At 42.5% G+C, this 18,344-nt stretch overlaps 1 long non-coding RNA gene across 2 annotated transcripts in view; it reads right to left on the bottom strand.

Annotated features, from left to right (window-relative positions):
• Positions 1–18,344, bottom strand: part of LOC115098629 — an 87,948-nt gene that overhangs the window by 49,900 nt on the left and 19,704 nt on the right. The window contains exon 1 of one of the 2 annotated variants that reach the window (XR_003858562.1): positions 3,657–3,718. The exons of the other annotated variant lie outside the window; for it this stretch is intronic. This is a non-coding gene — a long non-coding RNA (uncharacterized LOC115098629). Of the gene's footprint in view, positions 1–3,656; positions 3,719–18,344 lie in introns of those variants that run through there. 2 annotated transcript variants of the gene reach the window in all.

Genomic DNA, 18,344 nt, shown 5'->3' with positions numbered 1-18,344 from the left:
AAAGAAGCTGGTGCAACAGACTTTAAGAATATTTATTATGTTACTGAAATGTCTCCTATAGAAAAAGCACTACCAATTATCACATTTCTTACATGATCTCCTACTGACAATTACAAAACAAGATGGGTATTGGCAGTCTTAGCTCAAAGACTAATGGAATGGAATGTGTAAATCATGACTGGTTGAACTGGTGCATAACTGGAAAGCTTCCCATAGTTCATATACACTGAAATTCTGCTGGACCAGATGCATTCTGGCACTCATTTTCATAATTAAATGTCATTTAATTTGTTATTTAATGTGTTTAGCTTCTTCTAACCAAAGAGCTGCCAAAGTATAGCCTGAAGACAAGCCAGAATCAAATTGAAGGTAGAATTCAGCTAGATTACAGATAAGTCAAAAACCAGAGGCCACGTCAATAAATAGGTCAAGCAAAGGAGGCAAAGGGAAATACAGGTGTCAAAAAGAACAGCAAAAGAGATGAGGCAACTGATTCCGGAACATAGATGCTACCCGGAGAAAATCCTGTAAGATCAGACTGCGTGCAGGGAAGAGGGGGAGTTACAAGGAGATGACTGGATGTGGAACATAGCAAAGAAAAGAGGGAGGCAAAAATTGTAACAGAGGTGACTGTGCATGAAAAGGGATGGAGTTGGGAACTAGCGTAGGGAAAATGTGGACATGTTTTGGGTAGGGGGGAAAGGGTGGGCACGCTGTATTGGCCTGCCCTGATTTGTCAGGATCCCTTCTCTTAAAATGCAGTGACAGCTTTGAAGCTTCAGAATTTTTATCTTTAATTGGCTCTGTGAGGATAATTTTCAAGGCACGCTGGCTGTGTAGAAAGGATTCATGTGGCTAGATTGCCATTTTTTAACACTACCCCCCTGTTGCACAGTGTGGGCACTTTTAGCTGCATTTGAGGGAAGTGCTCCAGGGGTGGGCCGAGGGACAGGTAACAAAAAAAGACAGTTTCCCTTTGAAAATTAGCTACAAGAGGTAGCCATGGACTTTGCAGCTAGATGGGCTTTTTGAAAATTGCCCCTTTTGGGGGTACATTTTAAAGCCACTTACACACATAAAACCCAGTTGTAAATATATGTTTCTTTGAAAATAGCCCCGGTGGGTATGTGTGTAAAAATATACATGCAGCCCAATTACGTGCAGATTTTTACATGCATTCATGGTATGCCTGCCCCAATGGTCCGAGTTGGAGCAGGAACAGGAGTAAAGGTGCGTACGTTTGGATTTTCAAAGGTCTGTGTGCACATACTAGGGGGACTTTACCACAACATTTTCAAAGCAATTTTGTGCACATGACAGGTACAGGCAGACTTTGCTGCTTTATGCGGTGTTATAAAATTACCCTCTTAAAGGGTATTTTCAATCAGTTTACAATTATGTGTACACTCTTATCCATTTCCCACGGGCCTGTCTTCACAGCCTTGTAAAACAACCTTCTGACAAACATAAACCAAACTTTATATTTTTGGGAGCTGGGTTTCCTTCTCTCCTGCAATCTGTGGAGATCTAACTAACCTGCTCTGTTTGCTCACTGCTCCCAGCAGCTCATAGAAACATAGAAATGATGGCAGAAGAAGACCAAACGGCCCATCGAGTCTGCCCAGCAAGCTTTGCACTTTTTTATTTTTTTTTCTCATACTTCTTTTAGTCTTGGCTCTTAGTAACCTTTTGGTTCTATTTCCCTTCCACCCTCACCATTAATGTAGAGAGCAGTGTTGGAACTGCATCTAAGTGAATATCTAGCTTAATTAGTTAGGGGTAGTAACCGCCGCAACAAGCAAGCTACACCCATGCTTATTTGTTAACCCAGACTATGTAATGTAGTCCTTATTGGTTGTTGTCTGTATATAGATCCACTTTTCTTTGTTCCCCCTGCCGTTGAAGCAGAGAGCTATGCTGGATATGCGTGAAGTATCGGACTTTCTCCCCTGCTGTTAAAGCAGAGAGCTATGCTGGGTATGCGTGAAGTATCGGTCTTTCTCCCCTGCCGTTGAAGCAGAGAGCTATGCTGGGTATGCGTGAAGTATCGGTCTTTCTCCCCTGCCGTTGAAGCAGAGAGCTATGCTGGGTATGCGTGAAGTATCGGTCTTTCTCCCCTGCCGTTGAAGCAGAGAACTATGCTGGGTATGCGTGAAGTATCGGTCTTTCTCCCCTGCCGTTGAAGCAGAGAGCTATGCTCGGTATGCGTGAAGTAACGGTCTTTCTCCCCTGCCGTTGAAGCAGAGAGCTATGCTGGGTATGCGTGAAGTATCGGTCTTTCTCCCCTGCCGTTGAAGCAGAGAGCTATGCTGGGTATGCGTGAAGTATCGGTCTTTCTTCCCTGCCGTTGAAACAGAGAGCTATGCTGGATATGTATTGAAAGTGAAGTATCAGGCTTATTTGGTTTGGGGTAGTAACCGCCGTAACAAGCAAGCTACTCCCTGCTTTTTGTGAATGCAAATCTTTTTCCACATTTCCTCTTGCTGTTGAAGCTTAGAGCATTGTTGGAGTCGCATTAACCGTGTGTATGTTTATTGAATAAGGATATTATCTCCAGGCAGTAGCCGTCATTCCCGCGAGCCACCCACTCTTCATTCACGTCCTCTAGACTTATGGATCCACAGTGTTTATCCCACGCCCCTTTGAAGTCCTTCTCAGTTCTGGTCTTCACCACTTCCTCCGGAAGGGCATTTCAGGCATCCACCATCCTCTCCGTGAAGAAATACTTCCTGACATTGGTTCTGAGTCTTCTTCCCTGGAGTTTTAAATCATGACCCCTGGTTCTGCTGATTTTTTGTAATGGAAAAGGTTTGTCGTTGTCTTTGGATCATTAAAACCTTTCAAGTATCTGAAAGCCTGTATCATATCACCTCTGCTTCTCCTTTCCTCCAGGGTATACATATTTAGATTCTTCAATCTCTCCTCATAAGTCATTTGATGAAGACCCTCCACCTTTCTGGTCGCCCTTCTCTGGACCGCCTCCATCTTGTCTCTGTCTCTTCGGCGATACGGTCTCCAGAACTGAACACAGTACTCCAGGTGAGGCCTCATCAAGGACCTGTACAAGGGGATAATCACTTCCCTTTTCTTACTCGATATTCCTCTCTCTATGCAGCCCAGCATTCTTCTGGCTTTAGCTATCGCCTTGTCACATTGTTTTACCGACTTCAGATCATTAGACACTATCACCCCAAGGTCTCTCTCCTGCTCTGTGCACATCAGCCTCCCCCCCCCCCCCCCCCCCCCCCCATCGAATACAGTTCATTCGGATTTCCACTCCCCATATGCATGACTCTGCACTTCTTGGCATTGAATCTCAGCTGCCATATCTGTACATACTGTACATACCACTGTACATACTCTTTCTGATTTTGTACCTTGTTTTCAGTTAATCTTGTTTATGAATGTTTCCCTAAAAGTTCTTTGTCAACTTGTTACAGTGTATTCCGCCCCTGAGGCGACAGTTCAGTTCCATGTAAACCGGTGCGATATGTATTGTATACAGGAACATCAGTATATAAAAATTAAAAATAAATAAATAAATATCTTCGACCACTCTTCCAGTTTCCATAAATCCCGTCTCATTCTCTCCACTCCTTCCGGCATGTCCACTCTGTTGCAAATCTTAGTGTCGTCCGCAAAAAGACAAACCTTACCTTCTATCCCATCCGCAATGTCGCTCACAAAGATATTGAACAGGACCGGTCCCAACACCGATCCTTGCAGTACACCGCTTAAAACCGCTCTCTCTTCAGAGAGAGTTCCATTTACCATCACACATTGTCTTCTGTCCGTCAACCAGTTTGCAATCCAGGCCACCACCTCGGCACTCACTCCTAAGCTTCTCATTTTGTTCACCAGTCTCCTGTGCGGGACCGTATCATAGCCCTCATATTAGGGATGTTAATATCATTTAAAATATCAACCGTTTAAACTAGTGAAAATCAATAGTTAACCATTTAAACTTTAAGGGGCAGGCAGCCATTGAGAGGATACCCCTATCCTGCACAGACATGCTGACATGCCTCCCTGCACTCCCCAGACTGGCCAGCCTGAGCTGCCCCCAAGATGGGCATCCCAGCAGCTATTAATAAACAGTTAACTGGACTAAACAGTCGGTTGTTTCTTGCTGTTTAATATTTTACAACCCTAGTTTTAACTGAACCTTCATTACAGACAGGCAGCACTTGCTTCCCGCTCCCCACCCCCCTCTGTGTGCAGGAGCTCTGGGTTTCCAACTGACCTATTTCAGCGATGAGATGACAAACCCCATCCTAGGGGGCAATAAAATGTCCACACCTGCTTGAAGCTGAACGTAAAAATAATGGTTGAAAATGAAATGGAATAAAAAGAAAAAAAAAACAAACATCCTAGGATCCAAAATTCACTAGTGCACATGTCAAATATCTTTAAGAGTTGAAACTTTCCTGACATTGAAACTTGCTTTTACTGTAAGTTACATGTTTTCAATTAGCACAGAAGAATATAAGAAGTGCCATACTAGATCAGACCAGTGGTCCATAAAACCCAGCATCCTGCTGAGGCAGGTTCTCGTAACAGAAACACATTGAGGATAATTCTGTGTACAAATAACATTTTAAACCACAGTCTCTTGGCTTTTCATGGAGTGCTAGTTCAGAAGTAATTCTTTTTTTTTTTCTTTTTAAAGAAAAGGCATATCACTCTCCAAGACCATATTTCCAGCAGACAGACACAAAATTAATTGCCCGTGTTAAGCTATGCAATCTGGAAAAGCAGACAATGAAAAGATTGGAAGCACAATGGAAAGGAAATTCTTTCACTGTATTGCCTTTTCCTCTTCAGATAAGAGAGTATGGGGCTTCTATTTTTTTACCCGATTACACAACAAACAGGCAGTGTTCACCCATGCCTTTAGATCAGCCACAATCAGAGGTTCAAAAGCAGTGGTCATTTGTAAGCTTAACAGGATGCTGAAATCAGTGGCATGGAGAGATTGCAATGCTAAAGAGCATGATGTACAGATGGCACTGGATTATAATTTATGAATTATGGTACTGGGATCATTCTGGCAAATTTAGGGGCCGATGCAATACAGTGCGCTCAGCCGGGATAAATAGGAGCTAATCCACCCCCTAATGCAATAGGGGGATTAGTGCCTATTTAACACGCGTCCGACACGGAGTGAATGAGTTAGCGCTCATCACATGCAAATGCATGTGAATGAGCCTATTACTCATTCACTCCATGTGCAAAAAGATAAATGTGCGTCTCAGATGCACAATTATCGCTCAGCTATTAACGCCTGCCTGGAGCAGGCGTCAATAGCTGAGCGCAGGTAAAAGAAGTACAGAAAAGCAGAAAAAACTGCTTTTCTGTACTTCTTTTTTAAAGTAAAAAATAAAATAACTCGGCACACTGCCGAGTTATGAAGACCGACACCGGTAAACTCGGTGGCCGTTTTCATTACTGGCAGACAAGCAGGTTATGAAAACCAAGGCCGAGCTTACCGGCGTCGGTCTTCATAACCAGCAGCCGCGGCGGGTTGCATTAGCAAGGAGGCGCTAAGGTCACGCAAGCGACCCTAATGCCTCCTTCCTAGCGTGACCCCCTAATTTACATATTGCATGGCACCCCCCTTGCAGGCACCATGCATGCATTAAGAGAGTGGGCGCTGAAAAGTCAGCACCCGCTTTCCGCAAAGGAAACATTATTGCATCGGCCCCTTTGTCAATCTGCTTTGTTTAGTACAGGTGTGGTAGGCATGATTAAGGAAGAAAACTTACCAGGGCCAGCATTAATGGATGTGTAAACCCTGCACAGTTATGGAAGAGGCTGCCAGAATGTCAAGAGAAATTTGGAGAGGGTTTTGGAGGTAAAATAGTATTAATGGGTCTGATGATTGGGGAATGAGTTTAAAGTGATGACACTAGACATAAACATAATTATATTTTGGGTTAAGAAGGATTTGTTTTTCACTGTGATTCAGATTTGGGCAGCTCAATCTGTGCAGATGTGACAAGTCATGGCAGGCAACACAGTGCTGTAGACAAACCTATGGGAAGCCCACCCCCAACAAACACATGAGAGGCAAGGCGAGAGAATGAGTGAAGGAAGTCGAGGCTGGGAAAGGTAGAGAGAGCCCAGGAATTGATTTCATAAGTGTGTGAGACAAAGAAGGGGAAGGAGAGAAAAGGGGGGCCTGCCCCCCTCCCTCTCCATTCTTTTGGGCCCAGATTTTTCGGATCACTGATTGAAATGTTGATTGAATGCAGCAGACATGTAGAACAGTGCGCGCAATCATATTATACACAATCACGTTTAAGAATGCAAGCCTAATACATATACACAATGTAACATTATATTATACAAAATACATAACACAGTCACGCCTAGCAAGAGCCACCTTACTGCACTCAGTACCAAACACCTCTCAAAGTAAATGAAAGATTTTTTTTAATTGATTTTATTCCGAGAAAATCTTTCCCGTTAAGTTAAGAAATTAGAATGACTGTTTACAAACACAGTAGAATTCCTTTGATCTAGAATGGTCAAGACCAAAGGCATTCTGGATAATGAATCTTTCCAGAAAATGGGAGTATCCCTCCCTCCTCCTATATGTTGAAAAAAGAAACAGACACAATAACTGTACACAATGTGTAACAATTTATTGAGTGACAAACAATAAACACGTGGGCCAACTTGCACATGGTACAAACAATGGTAAGAATGTCCACTTAGAAGAAGCAACATCTGCATACAGACAGCTGGTGAGAAGGCAGGATGAGGCTCTGAGTTATGACCTCTACATGGAACCAAATCCCAAGTAAATAGAATTTCCTAACATGTAACAGATGGACTCAGGACCAATGTGTATAGTGTACTCCTGATAGCAGTTGGAGACGGATCAGATTTCAATCTGACGTCAGCCCTAGTACATATACCCCTGCAGGAAGTGCAGCTCTTCAGTATTTTCCATCTCCATAGCAGTTAGGGACTACCTGCACGCTCCCATAGCGTTAGAACAAATTCATCGGAGAAAACCCAAATTCAGAAGAAAACTTACCTCTACAGACGAGCCCCGCTCTCCTGCAGTGACACCCTCAGATCCCTTCCCCGGTTGAGAATTCCCGAGGTGATTTCCGTGGTCCCTCGGAGGTAAGCCTTGGTCTGGTGGCTGATCCTCGGCGGGGACCTAGCCCCCGAATTTGGGCGCGGCTGAGAGGCAGCAGGTGCATCCTCGAGCGCAGCGGTGAAGGTATTTGCCCTCTCCCCCCACAGCCGGAGACCGCCCGGAACGAAACCGGGAAGCGCCGAAGACAAGATAAGGTAGAAATCTTCTTTAAAGACTCCGGTCTCCGAGGTTCGAGGAGTCGCACAGGACGCCGGCCAGGACCAGTGCCACCGGGTTGATCCGCCCTAGCAGGGCTAGGCCCCGGTTAGATCTGAGGGTCCTCCCACATGGAGACCCTCCAAGGTGGTCGTCATATTGCCCGCGTGGTCGCCGTCGCCATTTCGGCCCTATTCGCCGCTCTGTCCACCGTCTCAATCCGGGCACACAAGGCTAGCCAGGCGCACAAAATACATGTGCGCATAAAGTTACACGCACAAGTACCGTGCACACAAGATAAGCGCGTATCACGCGCTTACTGGGCCGGGCACATAACTGCGACTTGTGCACACACAACCCGCACGCACATCTTCGACGCACCGGAGCACATAATGATTTATGTGCCTATATCCATGGCACCACCGGAAATGGAGCTCAAGGCTCAAGGCCTCTGCCCAGCATGCCACATCAGAGCCGCACAACATGAAGAGGCCAACGCCCTGTGCGTCCAGTGTGAGAAGGCCCTGGGAGATCCAGCCCAGGGCCAGTCCCACCCAGGGCTGAGTACTAGCTCCTCAATGAGTACCCTGGACCTAGCAAATTCCAGCGGGACATCCCCTCAAACGGGGGACCCCCAGGGACACAGCGCCCCCTAGCTTGGACCCAGCGTCTATCTCATGGGTGGAATTCTTCAAAGGCCTACACACCTTCGTTCACATGCAGAAGGAGCCTCCGGCAAAACAGCCACAGCCTCCACCAGAAGACCTTTACGCCCCAGGCCCCTCTAGGCCCAGACAAATGAACCCACCGCCCAGAAGTCCCACCTATGGGACAAATGAATCCACCGCCCAGAAGTCCCACCTATGGGGACATGGACGACTCGGGGGAGGAATCAGAACCCCTGGAAGAGGGGGAACTCCCCCCGGGGACAGAGCCTCACCGGACCATGAGACGCTTTTTCACCAAGGATGAGCTCCCAGACCTGGTCACCCACAGCCTGAAGGAGCTTGCTATCCCGGGCACAAGTGCTTCGGGGGAGCCTAAGACGAATCCCCTGCTAGAGGGACTCCGCCAGACCTCCCGCCATTTCCCTCTGTTACAAGCCGTCCAGCAGCTAATTGACCTGGAATGGAGTGCTCCAGAGTCTACATTCAAAGGGGGACGGGCTATGGCAGCCATGTACCCTCTGGACCTGACGGCCAAAGACCTTCTGACATACCCAAAACTGGATGCCATGGTCTGCGCGGAGAAAGGTCTTGGGACGCCTGCTACCTTAGTATAGTGAAAAGCTCCATTTCTGCTGCTATTGTGGAGCAGGGTTATAAAATGCTCTACAGATGGTACCTTTCCCCGGTGAGACTGGAAAGGTCTCAGTAAATTGTGTTGGCAGGGATGTGGTCTGCCGGGGTCCTTCTATCACATGTGATGGGAGTGCTAAGGCAGTTTCTTATTGGGATACAGTTGTAGACTTAATTGTAAAAATATTGGGAGAAAAAATTCTTAAGGAGCCTGCATTTTTTCTTTTGAATATTCCTCTTCCAGAAATTGACCACAGTGTGACTTTCTTGGTGTAGCAAATAATTATAGCTGCTAGAGGAGAAATGGCATTTACTTGGAAAGATACTCAACTTCCCCCTGTGCAAAACGTGATCCAGAGTCTGCATAAAGTTTACTATTTGAATCATCTGACAGCAATTAGGCATAAATGGTTAGCCAAATTTGAAAGATTGTGGCATCCTTATATTAAATGGCAGCAAAAATGCACCTTGTGAACGTATACATAGCCAAAAGGCGAAAGGTGGAAGCTCTTTACACCACACAATTTTCTGTTTTGTTTTCAAGGGTGAGCATAGGGTTTGGAGGGGGGGGGGATGGTAGGGGTGGGTTTTTGGGGAAGATATTTGAGTTGTATGGAATGTTGATCATTTTCATTTTCTGATTTGATTGATTTTTGCAATACTGAGCCTTTTGGAGTTTTGTGAGTACGATACGTGGATATGTTATAAACCATATTGAGGTATTGTCATTCTTACTTCAGTGTTTACTAAGTGTTAAAAATATTGTGAAAATGTTTTGAAACTATGTTGGAACTCATTATGGTTGAAAGGTTGCTAAAATGTATAACTACTGACTATGTATTTTGTGATTGATTAGTCTTTGCTGATCGACACATGCTTGTTATATTGCTTTGTTCAATAACCCAATAAAATACAAATTAAAAAAACAACAACCCTGCACCGATAATTCATGCATAAAAGTGAGTGAGTGAGCGAACGGGTCTCCCTATTAAGTGAAAGTATGACCCTGGAAAATATTTTTAATATTTCAATTAACTGTGCTGCAGAAAACAGGGCAAATATTTTCATGGATGCTAATTGAGAACAATCTTGCCGCTCTTCTGGTCATGTTTCTGTCTGCCCAGGGAAGCGCCTACATCAGACACCGTGAAAAACTGGCCACTCAGAAGCCGAGATACGCGCTTAGCCAGGAGCTTATCAGGCCACTTGTGCTCTATTCGTGGCAGAAAAATCTTCACGATTGGGCATCCAGAAAGACGCCTGGCGTACCTTGCCATTTGGGCGCTAAGCTAGGTGCTTAGTTGCTCGCATATCTGCATGATTGGGTGCCCAGAAAGGCGCCTAGCTACCATTGTCGCTTGGGCGACAATGCGCCTAGCTCAGCACCCGAGCTGCAATGGTAGCTAGGCACCTTTATGGGTGCCCAACAGCATACACTTGTGACCCAGTAAAGTGCCTAGCCTTTCTGAGTGCCTAGCTACTGTTGACGCTTGGGCGCCGAGCAAAGTGCTTACTTGGTTGCAAATCTATACGTTCTGATGGCCAGAAAAGTGCCTAGCTAAGCTGGCCACTCAGACGCCGAGCTAGGTGCTCAGCTAGGTGGTTTTCAGGATGCTCAGATACCGACATAGGCCCCCCCCCCCCCCAGCCAGTGCTGACACTTAACTCGTATCCTGACCATGGGGGTAAAAAACCCGCACTAGCGTGGCTCCCTGCATTGCCTATGATTAGCTAATCGCCTCCTTTGCATGCCGTTAGCATGCATTCGTGCAGGAAAAAACACAGGTCTGTGAGCGCATTCGTATGTGCTTTTTTCCCCGCACACAAAACCCTTATTACATCCCCGTATAGGGCTTTGCATGAGAAAACGCACGCACACAAACCCTTGGCAGCTTCAGCGCACCTTATTACATTGGCCCCACTATAAGGTAACGTACAGCTTATGCAAGTTCTGCATTAGCACGAAATAGCAATTACCGTATGCCATAAAAAGAAGGTCTTATATCCTCTGTATGAGCACCCTAAATACTAGAGGAAAAATGCATCAAAGCATCTGATGTTTACTTCTGAAATGTGTTCCATCCTCAGCACTTTTACTCTTCAGTCCCTAATTGGTGTGGCATATAGGGACTGTTTTCAGACTGATGTGTTTCATATTTAGTGATGTTTCAAAGGCACTTAAACCTGATGGACTCAAGAAACTGGCTAAACTGAAATCTCTATACTGTCTACATCTAAATAGTGTTAAACCATGATGCTACACCTGTGCAGTTGGCAAACAGCGTTTTGGGCATTTACACAGCTGACCTTTCTCTGACTTTGTTTATGAGTGTATCATACCTTACTGATTAGGGGTGTGCAGTGTGTTTTTTTTGTGTGTCATTTTCATTTTCTGTTGTTTTCTGTTTGTTTTTGTTTTTAAAATGGTTCATTGGGGTTTTTTTCATTTTCCCCTAATTTTGTGGTTAGTACGCCCTAAATACTGTTAGTGCACACTAACACAAACCTAAAAAACCCTGAAATTTCAGCGTTTTTTTTTTTTCTTTCATGATTCCAGCAAAATGAAACAAAATAGACAATGTTGTTGATGTCTGTTTCTTTTTAAACAAATATACACCCCTATTACCAATTGTTGTTATGTACTTGAAGTCATACCTCACCTAGGATAGGCAAGCTATAAGTTTTAGAAATAAAGTGAACCTGTCAGGAAGCCACTGTGGGTACTTGGAAAGGAGCAAGATGTCCTCTTGGTAAAAGTTCAGGCCTGAATTTGTGGACATCCAGAGTTTTCCTCATCATCAAGAGCAGTCTTTGATACAAAGATTGGAAGCTCTGAGGCATGACTTCGAGCTGGGCTCCATTTTCCCCTCTGTTTTGCCGGAAACATGTCATAATGCCTCTGTATCGCTCCATGGTGAGACCGCACCTTGAATACTGTGCACAATTCTGGTTGCCGCATCTAAAAAAAGATATAATTGCGATGGAGAAGGTACAGAGAAGGGCAACCAAAATGATAAGGGGAATGGAACAGCTCCCCTATGAGGAAAGACTAAAGAGGTTAGGACTTTTCAGCTTGGAGAAGAGACGACTGAGGGGGGATATGATAGAGGTGTTTAAAATCATGAGAGGTCTAGAACGGGTAGATGTGAATCGGTTATTTACTCTTTCGGATAATAGAAAGACTAGGGGGCACTCCATGAAGTTAGCATGGGGCACATTTAAAACTAATCGGAGAAAGTTCTTTTTTACTCAATGCACAATTAAACTCTGGAATTTGTTGCCAGAGCATGTGGTTAGTACAGTTAGTATAGCTGTGTTTAAAAAAGGAATGGATACGTTTTTGGAGGAGAAGTCCATTACCTGCTATTAAGTTCACTTAGAGAATAGCCACTGTCATTAGTAATGGTTACATGGAATAGACTTAGTTTTTGGGTACTTGCCAGGTCCTTATGGCCTGGATTGGCCACTGTTGGAAACAGGATGCTGGGCTTGATGGACCCTTGGTCTGACCCAGTATGGCATTTTCTTATGTTCTTATGTTCTTACATGTCCACATTTTGACTTTTTTTTTTTTTAGGCCATTGCTCCAGGTTGCTCTCTGCTTTTCTCTCTCTTTTGCCCTCTATCAGACACTCCAGTACTAGATTAGCGATTCGTCGGCATTGTAAACCCACGAGAGGCATTCCAGCTTTAGTTAACTTTAAGTTGAGGAGAACCAAGACAGATGAGTGATGCACTCAAATGAGTTTCCTACTTCCTTCCAGTCTGCTTATTGAGCAACAGGTGTGCAAAATCAGAGTGGTGTTGGATTCGTATATAATATGGGGTCAATGCAATAAGGTTCACTCGGTATTGCTCACAGTTTAACCCCCTCAGTTGTATGCACAGTTTTTGTGGGCACACTTTACTGCTCATGTAGCAAGGTGTTTTGCACACAAAAAATGGGTGTACAACAATTTATTTATTTATTTATTTACTTATTTATTTCTCTGCTTCTTATATACCGCTCATTCAAATATCAGACCTGGCTGTTGCAGTTTACAATAGAAAATATGAAAAAATAGAAAACTGCATGAAAATGAAATAAAATAACCCAATTAGTGTAACATAAATGACCTCCCCACATATAAAACTAACATATTCCATTGTAACTTTGCATAGTAACCTTGCACAGGATGATTTCAGAACAGTCCTGCAACTACTCATTTTCTCCAACCTAGACTACTGCAACGCTCTACTCCTTGGACTACCACTTGCTACCATCCATCCTCTACAGATCTTACAGAACACTGCCACCAGAATTCTGACTGGATCAAAAAAACATGAATACATTACACCAATCATCATCTCCTTACACTGGTTCCCAATAAAATACCATATAGAATACAAAGTACTTACAATCCTACATAAAATAATCCAAGGGCAGCAAAACAACTGGCTAAGCAAATACATCGTAAGCCATGCACCAAAACGGAACCTACGCTCAATCAACAAAGGCCTCCTCAAAATCCCTCATGCCAGAACCTCAAAACTAAAAACAACACGAGCGAGCCATATCCATAGCCAGCCCCTCACTATGGAACACAATACCAATAGAAATAAGAAATCAACCAAGCATCAAAATTTTCAAAAAAGACCTGAAAAACCTGGCTTTTCACCAGAGCCTACTCAAACTATCTCAAGCAACTAAACCAACAATCAACCACGCAACTCAACAACAAGAAAAAGCCTTCATCCACCAAACAACAATATAACCTCCACCAGCTAAACAACGAAGACAACGTATAACTAACCGCAATCACTACCCCCAGCAAATAAACAAACAACATTTTCTATCACAAATTAACACTACCATTTGTATGAACATTGCTATGATAGTAAACTATTAACACGTAATAACTATTGTATATAACCTCAACTAACATTTTAAACCTTAAACTTCCCTTCCTGTTTATTTTATGCTGTTTTGTTAATTGTAGTAATGTTTATTTCACGAGCACTGTAAACCGCTCTGATGGCGAAACCAAATGACGGTATACAAAACACGTTAAATAAATAAAATAAATAAATAACTGACATCCAACCCCTTTCAGACAAGATAAGATGGAAACCACTGAGCTTTCACCTTCTTCCTGAAGACTAGGTATTTTGACTCCATCCTTACAGCCAGCGATGGAATTAGGTATGATCTCCCAATACAGAGAGGTGCGCTGGCTTACCTCCTGTTTTCTTAGCACTGGAAACTTAACTCCTAGTCCAAAGTGGAGTAAAGTTTCCAGGGCTAATGTTAGTCTACAGGCAGAAGCTGGAGTTCTGGTATGGGAACTGTACTTGGTATTTTATATGAAGAAAATATGCTCTGTACACAAAAAAGCATGTTTTCCACACATTAAATATGATTTATGTATACAGAAAATGCTTTCTGAGATGAAAATATTTGTGTCTGCAGAAACCGTATTTTATACATGGAAAACATGATTTGTGCACATAAAATATGAGTTATGCGTATAAATCATGTTTTGCTGTGCACTAAGCCTTTTCTTTACACACATTTTATGGTTTATGTGCATTTTTTAACTCCCAATGCATTAGCATGTCATTAGCTTACGGCAATGGGAGTTAAAATTTACTTGTGCATTAAGACATTGTGTGCTGAATTTCAGTGCATAATTTTAATGCTCAGCTTTTTGCATCTGTCCCTGTTGTGTACCTCTGTTCATATCTGTTCACCACTTTGGGCAGTTCTCCAGTTGAGTCAGGGAAGTGGAATACAAACAGTTGAAAAAAAAATTAAAAATACTATTGAGTTTTAAAAGAAAAGGCCTAGGAGGAAGTGACGTTGTCATACTGATTGGCTGCATAACAGAGTCGCTCCTCACCCTGATTCTAATTAACTTCGATATTTGGTAAAAGTTTATGTCTTCACTTCTGTTTCTCTCTGGTGAACATTAATACTGCTGTGACATGACCACCAAGAAGACGGTAGATCTGAAGCATTTTGTTTTTGGGGATAATACTGAACCTCAGACGGACACGGACAAAATGGCAATGTCTATGAAATATGCACTCTCAGAAGATGACTGTGTCAGCGCTGGTGAACTGCAGGCCTTAGAAGGGAGCATAATTCCTAAATGAAATGACATTTGGAAGTGGTTTTTGGATTTGAAAATGGAAATGCAGAATATTAAAAAGGACATTATGGAAACTGTATTGGAATTACTCTCTGATATGCTGGATATAGGTGGGAGGGTGGATGAAGTTGGTGATCAAGCTTCCATGATTGAACAGTTACAAAAATCCCTTGAGCTGGCAGAACAAAATGAGATGGTAGCCAACAAATTGAAAATAGGTCTAGACACTGTAATCTGTATACTAGAGGCATCCCTGAATCTCCGGAGGCTACAGATAGCAAGAATGTGATAACTGCAGTATGCAAAGTAATACTGGAATCCATCCAAGAGAGATTTGGAATTTATGGTGGATTGTTCTCACAGATCCTTGGGACTACCTAGAGTAAATAAGCTGCATGATCATATTATTGCTTATTTTCATGACTTTCCTGTTAAGGAATTAATACTCTCATAAGAACGGAAACTGGGAAACTTAAGCTGGGAAGGACACACTATAGAATTGTTTCATCCCCAGTTGCCATCGATAAGCAAAGAGAGTCACTGCTCTTTTGCAGAAAGAGTGAATTAAGTACCGGTGGCTTTTTCCATTTGGTTTATTATTTACTATTAGTGGAGTCTCACTGAGAGTAAAAACAGTGAATGAAGCAGCAAAGATTTTGCCTGCAGCAGGGTCTCTATTAATGAAACTTTAGCCTCTCCTAGAAAAGCAGACTATCCTAAATGGCAGCAAGTGACTAGGGGTGGTAGTCGCTTACAGAGGAATTCTGGAGGTTCCTCACCTCAGGATGTGAACACTTGACTCATATGTTATTTTCTCTGTCCGATTCTAGATTAATCCATCTTTTGGTCGGCTATGAGAAGTGGGATCTCATCATTTATAGAATTTTGAAATTTTCTCAATTTGAGATCTTTGCTGAATATTTTCATCCTTAATGATATAATGTGTTGTACCTGTGCCTTCATGATATTACTCTGTTTTCAGGGGGATTTTGTCAGATTTTTACTTTTGGGTGCTGCCTTCAGTATGGTGTTTTCATTCCTCCAGGAGGAAGTCACCTATCTGGAGTTTTTACAGGTCTGGGAAAGGCTGAGATGGGAAAGGGAGACTAGGGGAATTAGTGATGACCATAAGGTGTCATATCCTTTATTGAAGGGTAGAGATGGGATGCTGAAAGAGGCTGACTGGGGTTTCTATTTTGTATATGGACAAATGTCTATTTTAATATTTTGTTGGTCCATGGATTGTGGTAAATATTTCTCAGTTGTGTTTAAGTGGGGGATGTTATTAAATATTATGTAATCTTGGGACATTTTGGTTATGTGTGTGATTTATAATGGATTCACTTCGTATTGTTTCCCTTAATGTAAAGGGATTAAATTCACCACAGAACAGGCAATTGTTATTTAAAGAGGCTTCATGGTTAAAAGCCTCAGTTCTCCTCATACAAGAGACTCATCTGAAGAAGAGAAACGAACACTTACTGGTCTCTGGGCTTTTCCCATGTATGTATCTGGCTTCTGGTACTAAAATAAATAGACATGGTGGACTGGGTATATTATTTTCTAAATTCTTGAATGTGTCTTTGAAAGCTGTCCATAGAGATGGGGAAGGGAAATACATTTTGCTGATGATAGTGATTGATTCAAAGATTTTTACTTTTGATAATGTTTTCACTCCTAAGGTGAATCAGGGATCTTTTTGTAAATCCCTGCATGAATTGTTATTAAAAGGGGTGGAAGGCAGTTTGATTTTAACTGGGGACTTTAATATAACTAAATTTCCAGTGGTGTGCCTCAGGGTGCTTTTTAATATATTTATAAATTATCTGGAAAGGGGAACGACGAGTGAGGTGCCTAAATTTGTGGATGTCACAAAATTATGCAGAATAGTTAAATCTCAAGTGGATTGTGATAAATTGCAGGAGGACCTTGAGAGACTGGATTGGGCGTCTAAATGGCAGATGACATTTAATGTGGATAAGTGCAAGGTGATGCATATAGGGAAAAATAACCTATGCTGTAATTACACGATGTTAGGTTCCATATTAGGAGGTACCACCCAGGAAAGAGATCTAAGCGTCATAGTGGATAACACATTGAAATCATCAGCTCAGTGTGCTGTGGCAGTCAAAAAAGCAAGCAGAATGTTAAGAATTATTAGGAAGGGAATGGCAAATAAAATGGTGGATGTCATAATGCCTCTGTATCGCTCCATTGTGAGACCGCACCTTGAATATTGTGTGCAGTTCTGGTTGCCGCATCTCAAAAAAGATATAGTTGCACTAGAGAAAATACAGTATGCTGTCCTGGGGAAGCATGTGCCAGCTGCTTCTGCTCCAGAGGAGTAGTAAGTATTAAAAAAAAAAATATTGGAGATAGGTTTAGTTTAGGGGTTGGGGAGGAGAAGGGAAGAGGAGGAAGGATAGGGTTAGGGTTAAGGAAGTTCTCTCCCAGTCCACTCCTTAATTAGAGCAAACTGGGAGGGAACTGGGAAAAAGGCCGATTTGTGTCGCCATGTGAAACTGAAAAATCCCCCCCTCCGTTCACGTGAATGGGGCACCCGCCCGCACATGCGTGCACCAATTATAAAATCGGGCGCACATGTGCATGCGGACATCATATTTTATAACATGTGTGTGGTGACGCACTTTGTGGGTCCTATAGGCCTAGCTCTCTCATAAATGTTAATCTTAAGATTTTGGCCAGAATTTTAGCAGAGCAGCTTAATAGATTCTTGCCTTCTTTGGTTCATAAAGACCAGTCCAGCTTTATACCAGATAGAATGGCAGCTGATAATGTTCGGTGACTCTTGAACTTAGCTTGTTGGGTTAGGAAGGAAAACATTCCAGTTCTTCTGTCAGCAGTAGATGCGGAGAAAGTTTTTGATACAGTCCATTGGCATTATTTTTGTCCATTATACACTCTCTCATCTACACTCCTAATTCAATTACCTTATGTTCCATTCTCCGGATTTACAAACCCACCAGACATCTAAGATCACTGGACAAAAACCTCTTAGACATCCCATCACCACGACAGGCCCGTCTTGACATCACCAGAAAAAGATCATTCTCTGTCATTGGACCAATCTTATGGAACGCATTACCAGACTCTTTAAGATCCATATCCAACTCCAAACATTTCAAAAAATCCCTAAAAATGCATTTATTTCAATCTGCTTTCCATATATCACACACTAAATAACATAACTACTTCTCCATCACACAGGGCACAACATTATTATATATTGATTTATTTTTTATGTAAACTATTCATTGTTTTAGATTTTTATTTTTATTATATATTTTTGTAATTTTGAGCTTTTATAATTTGATAATCTATGTTCTTTTAAATTTAAATCTTTATTTACATTTGTTTTTTATTTAGTTATGTAAACCGTTTTGATTAAACACTGTTTGTAAAGACGGTATACAAACACTTTTAAATAAATAAATAAATAAATAAATATTTAAGGTTTTGGAAAATAATTTGGGAATAATTTTATCACTTGGATTCGGAAGTTGTATATGGCACCAGAAGCATGTATTAAAATCAATGGGAGATATCCAGACAACTTTTTTGATAAGAGGGGCACAAGGCAGGGTT

This window comes from Rhinatrema bivittatum, chromosome 9 (assembly GCF_901001135.1).
Source record: "Rhinatrema bivittatum chromosome 9, aRhiBiv1.1, whole genome shotgun sequence".
Classification (NCBI taxonomy): Eukaryota; Metazoa; Chordata; class Amphibia; order Gymnophiona; family Rhinatrematidae; genus Rhinatrema; species Rhinatrema bivittatum.
The sequence above is the reverse complement of the archived record's forward strand: the minus strand, read 5'-3'. Positions and strand labels throughout refer to the sequence as shown.